The 6447-nt window shown below is 34.3% G+C and overlaps 1 non-coding gene across 1 annotated transcript; it reads left to right on the plus strand.

Annotated features, from left to right (window-relative positions):
* The first annotated feature begins 252 nt into the window (after positions 1-252).
* Positions 253-359, plus strand: LOC127077947 (small nucleolar RNA R71). Its single transcript, XR_007787706.1, has one exon. It is a non-coding gene; the product is annotated as a small nucleolar RNA R71 (small nucleolar RNA).
* The last annotated feature ends 6088 nt before the right edge of the window (positions 360-6447 follow it).

The raw sequence follows: 6447 nt of genomic DNA on the forward strand, positions 1-6447 counted from the left end.
GCAAGAGCATCCACTTTTGCATTAACATGATCAAGGCTACTTATCTCGTACATGCCAGTTTTCGTTTGAGGTTTTTCTACCATTGTTTTGTCGCTTCCCCACCGATAATGGTTTTGGGCCATGCTTTCGATAAGTTGATAAGCGTCAGCGTAAGGTTTATCCATAAGCGCACCACCTGCGGCGGCGTCTATTGTTAATCTTGTGTTGTATAAGAGACCATTATAGAAGGTGTGAATTACTAACCAGTCCTCTAAACCATGGTGTGGACAAAGTCTCATCATGTCTTTGTATCTTTCCCATGCTTCGAAAAGAGACTCGTTATCTTTCTGTTTAAATCCATTTATCTGGGCTCTTAACATAACTGTTTTGCTTGGAGGAAAATATCGGGTAAGAAAGACTTTCTTCAACTCATTCCATGTGGTGACTGAGTTGGAGGGAAGAGACTGAAGCCATCTTCTAGCTTTATCTCTTAACGAGAAAGGAAAAAGACAAAGTCGAATTGCCTCTGAAGTGACACCATTAGCTTTAACAGTATCAGCGTATTGAACAAATACGGATAAATGAAGGTTTGGATCCTCGGTAGGATTTCCAGAAAATTGGTTCTGTTGCACTGCCTGCAACAGTGAAGGTTAAAGTTCGAAGTTGTTTGCTTCAATTGCGGGTGGAGAAATACTCGAATGCGGCTCATCTTGCGATCGAGCAGCGTAATCTCGAAGAGCACGAGCTGGTTCTGCCATCTCGGGTATCGGCGAAGGAAGAAGATTTTTGAGATCAGGAATTTCGATTGGAGGAAGATTGTTTGCAGCACGATAATCCCGAATTCGTCGTAAGACTCAGAGATATCGTTCAATGTCGTTGATTCGTAAGTAATACGGTTCGCCTTGTGAGCGAGTGTGTGGCATACAAATCAACGAAAAAGAAGGAAAAATAAAAATTGTCTTAGTCTCTACAGCGTAACAGAAGAGTTACGATATCGACTAAATAAAAGTCCCCAGCAACGGCGCCAAAACCTTGATCGCGACTTTATGAGTCTATTGGGGTATTAACTGCAAGTGCACAGTCTAATCACGTAGTTTTAAAAGATATCGATCCCACAGGGACTTAATGAATCGATATACCGTTTTTCTAGGGTTACTTCGTAAAGCTAAGGCGGATGATACTTTGATGATTAGGGGGAAAAAGTAAAACTAAAATTGGATCTAGATTAAATATCGAATAACGCGGATATCGGTATGTAGTTCGTCGTAATTAGGGAATCAAATCTTCGTTGGTTTCTTAGTTTTAAAATAAGTCATTTCATTAGACACTATTGATCAAAAATATTTTCTCAAACTCTCGCTCTGTTGAATAGACTATGATTTTACCTTAACGTACGCTCTCACTATTTAGTTAAAACTAAAATCACTTTTTGAAAACAATAGAATCTATAGAAACTCTTTTTATTAAAATACTAACCGTTTAAACACCCTCGTCTCAAACTCTCGCTCTGTTGACTTAGATTATATGATTAAACTTAAATGCTTAACTCTCGTCCTCACATTTAACCTTTAAAAATACTTTTTGAAAATGATTAGAATTTAATTAACTCTAAAAATTGCTTTCGCCCTGATTTAAAGTTAATGTCTAATTTACACTGTCCAGTTAAAAGCTCAAACTGTCGTTCTATTGATTTTAACTTCTTTATGTCTTTTACTCTCGTACAAAAACTTTGGTATTAACCCTGTAAATTGAGACCATAAAAAGAGTGACTATATTTTTAAATAAATTTAAACCAACTTAGTTTTGATTCCTTTATTCCGCTTACTTTACATACCGATATCTAAGTTTATTTAGCCGGACATGCTAAACAAGCCTAAACAATAATTATGCTTAAATACAGCCATATCAGACAAACAATGTAGATAAACAGCAGTACAGAGCATATATAAATTAAAACAATAAATTAATGAACCTGTAAAATTAATAGAAATCTTGGTTGTTCTCTAACTTCGATGCTTGAACACTCCACCACAAACCGGTTGGATTTGTTCTTCACAATCTTCGACCAGACAGAAAAATAAAACGAAGGAATAAAATACTATGATCCAACGTAAGGTTAGATCCAGTAAAAGTTACACAATAGTTTCCGGTGTAGAAACTATTGTGAGAAAATTAATTGAATGCCTAAAAATCAAGCTAACAAAGAAAAAGGAAGTAAAAATGCTAAGGTAATAAACTGCTGAAGAAAATATGGAATGCTGATAAAAATATAATGCTGTAAAAATAATGCACGGCGTGGAAATCTGGAAAAAAAGAGGAGCCGCTTCAGGGCACCACTTAAGGTCTATTTATATTAATCCATCATGTAACCGTTGCACAAAAATTCCTTCAGTAGGTTTCCTCGTGTGTCAACGAGTCAAGCGAAGAAAAAGGCCAAACGTGCTTCTGTTACGCGTCAAAGCCAAAAATATAGGAATGGGGTGTGACGTCCGTCACACCCTGTGTTACGCTCGTAACACTGAGCAGAGGGGCGTGACGCTCGTCACGCCTTGTGTGGCGGTCGTCACAGCGCTTCAGCGCTTCTCCTTGTAGTTGTGGGCTGGGCTTTAGTGGAATGCTTCTTTTTGGAGAATCCTCTTTTTGCACCCCTTTTCTTTCCTTTTCACACATGCTTCAGTTTGTGTTACCTGCTATAAATAGAAGGGAAATACCAAGTAATATCGAATAATATAAAATAAATTGAATCAAATAATAATATAATTTAATTAAATCGAGTCCAAAAATGCGATATTATTTCATGTTATCACAAATCAGCGGGCGAAAATTTTTAAAATCAAGATAGCAGACATCAGTTTTATTAATCTATGTTTTGCGTAGTTTAATCTGATATGCTTGATTTATTTTTCGGATAATTTTTCGGTCACTTTTTGATCCGCCTGAGCGTTTTCCATTTCAAAATTTGACAAAAAACTGTATGTTTTCGAGTTGTTTATTTCACGCTGATCATTTTGGTGCATTCAATTTAATTTTTCGGGCACTTTTGCATCCGATTTTTATTTATTTTTACTCTGTTTGTTTTTATCTCTTTGTCAAAATTGTCGAAATTATTAATTAGAATTGTTTGTAATTTCATTTCGGTTTTGTTATGATTATTTTAATGTGTTTTATTTTATTAACTTTAATTAATTTTTTATTTTATTTTACACTAATAATTATAAGAGAGAGTCATTCTTGTCTTTTAGAAAATTCACAACCCTAGCTTAAGTAGTATATATAGTCATTTTATTGTTGAAAGTTGAGGGAACAACACACCAGGTAAATAACACGCGGCGGATCAGATACTCAGTTCTCTCATTCAAAACAAAATAAAAGAAAAAGCAATTGCAAAACCATACTTCTATTTCCATTTTTGCAACCACACCATTACCGTCTCTCACTCACGGTAGACTCACTCTTTTTCTTCCATTTCACCAACATTAGCCTTCACACTAACTTCCAACATCATGTTTAATTGATTTTTATTGTTTTTTTTATAGTTATTCTCATATTAATGATCAAAGTAATGTTTCAGCATAAAAATAAAATGAGCTTTGGAAATAAAGTTTAAGAATAAGTTGCTTGATTGTTTGATTGACTAGCATTGAAAATTGGCAATAAAATACAAGTGACATGGTGTTAGTGGGAACTATTTTGAAATTAATTTTGTTTGTGTATCAAACCTTTGAGTTTTATTTTGTTACTACCCTCTACTTAATTTGTAAATTAGTTCATTTAATTTATATTTTATGATTTTCATTAATACTTTTTTTAATGAACTTTGTTCTCCATTTTATTTTATTTATCTCTAAATTGAAATGGAAGGTTTATTATACAATAACTCTTGAGAAATTGGGACAACATACCTTTTTGGTGATGCTGATCTCCAACTTTATTTGAAAAATTATACCACTATTGGATATTTTCTACCATGTATTTGTCATAGTGTAAATTTTCTATATATGTATCATGTGGTGTTGATAGAGTTTCTTAATCAAACTGTGCATATACCAACGCCAGAACACCAACCGTAAAACCTCTTCATTTATTTTTCTTCATACTTTTTATAATATATTAATTTTTTTTTAATGTTTCTTTTGATTTTATTTAGTTAATGATTTGTTTCAGCATTATTTCTTTCCATTTTAAGTTTTTATGATAGTTAATTGTTATTTCTATGTATTGATGTATTATTTTAAATAGATAGTGTCCATGTAATATATAAATCATGTAAATATATGCTTATGTTTGATGCTGCTGTTTGGTTTATTCTTGCATTGTAATTTTGGAGTTAAAATTTAATTTAACTTTTGAAATCGCTTAGATGCATAGATTCAGGTGTTCGGCTTCTTATAGAGTGATTTTTATATGAATCCACTCTAAGTTAGCTTAGAGCTAAATTCAATTGCTTTCAATTTTGGTTGGTTTCCGGTCACATGACTTACTCTTGGGCCTTCTTACAATAAGCTCTTAAGAAATATCAACTTAACTTTCAATAATTTCAAACATTTATACATTAATTATTTTTAATTTAATATCAAACCATTTTCTTAATTAAAATGTGAAGAAAAAGATTATCCTGGATGGAATATCCATTCATAATCCCGAATATTAGGCCCAAGTTGTAAGAGCTTGTAAGCCATATGTATTTGTCTTCTCTTCAAAATACTCCAATATTCAAATCATTTTCATAAAAAAATGGAAGAAAAAGATTACCTGGACGAAATATCCAGTTGTAATCCCGAATGCTAGGCCCAAGTTGTAAGAGCTTGCAAGCCATAAGTATTCGTCTTCCCTCCAAAACACTTGTAAGTATTCAAACTATTTTCATAAGTAAGTTGGAAGAAAAAGATTACCTGGATGAAATATCCAGCCGTAATCCCGAATATTAGGCCCAAGTTGTAAGAGCTTGTAAGCCCTATATATTTGTCTTCTCTTCAAAATATTTGTAAATATTCAAACGTATTTTTCTCAATAAAGTCTGAAGAAAAAGATTACCTTGGATGGAATATCCAGTCGTAGTCCCGAACGCTAGGCCCAAGTTGTAAGAGCTTGCAAGCCATAAGCGTTTTTCTTCTCCTTCAAAACACTTCTAAATATTCAAACTTCTTTTCTCAATAAAATTGAAAGAAAAAGATTACCTGGGTGAAAGTCCAGTTGTAATCCCGAGTATTAGACCCAAGTTGTAAGAGTTTGCAAGTTATAAATACTCGTCCTTCAACCCAAAAATACATCCAACCAATCAAACTTTTTTCTTCGTCGTCGTGCGATTGATCAGAAAAACCTTTTCATAAACGAAAGACATCTTGTTTTAAGGTGATGTAAAGCAATGCTTCGGCCATAATTATTGAGTTGAGATACGTTACATTTTTCCGAATGTTGATTTTTAAATCCATTCGATGTGTGGTATACGTCCACTCCTCATCTGTTTTGGGTAAAACAATGTTTTCGTCGATTAATACAATATAGCTTTCGCTAAAATCGACCAACAAACATTTTCTACCCAGAACTACGTAAGCCTTGAGTTCTCTATTGCACCCGGAGATACGTAGGAGCATGATTTATAAATCTTGTCAGGCCCATTAATAAAAAATTAAGGTTTAGTCCCCATCGTTGCAAAATCCAAAAACATTCTTTTCTCTTCTATTCTTTCTTTCCCACCTAATAACTCCAGAAGCCTAACATTTCAAGCTAACACGAACGCGCATAATTAACCTAATGGTTCCCGTTGAGTACAACGGACCTGAGGGGTGCTAATACCCTCCCCTTTCGTAATCGACTCCCTAATCCTAATATTGATTGCGAAGACCATAATCATTGTCGTTCTTTCTTGGGTTTTATCGATATTTCCCTATTCCCTTTTAGGAATAAATAAAGTTCGATGGCGACTCTGTTCAGTCTATCATGCGAGCGTGCGATTACGCTTCGCTTAAGTCGTGTCCTCATTTTTCGAGGTGCGACAGTTACTTAAATGAGGAAGTATATGTTGAACAACCTAAAGGGTTTACAAACCCAAATCTTCCAAAGCATGTGTATAAGTTGAGGAAAGCCCTCTATGGGCTGAAACAAGCCCCTAGGGCTTGGTATGATAGACTCACAATGTTTCTCATTGACAATGGATATAGAAAGGGAGGTATTGATAAGACCTAATTTGTCAAAAATGAAGGAGGAAAACTCATGGTGGCTCAGATATATGTGGATGATATTGTGTTTGGTGGGATGTCAAATAAGATGGTCGAACATTTTGTTAAACAAATGCAGTCTGAATTTGAAATGAGCCTTGTCGGAGAGCTGGCCTATTTTCTTGGGCTACAAGTCAAGCAAATGGAAGATTCTATCTTTCTATCTCAAAGCAAATATGCCAAAAACATTGTTAAGAAGTTTGGCATGGAGAATGCAAGTCACAAAAGGACACCTCCTCCTACTCATCTG

The sequence above is a fragment of the Lathyrus oleraceus genome, chromosome 4 (assembly GCF_024323335.1).
Source record: "Lathyrus oleraceus cultivar Zhongwan6 chromosome 4, CAAS_Psat_ZW6_1.0, whole genome shotgun sequence".
Lineage (NCBI taxonomy): Eukaryota > Viridiplantae > Streptophyta > Magnoliopsida > Fabales > Fabaceae > Lathyrus > Lathyrus oleraceus.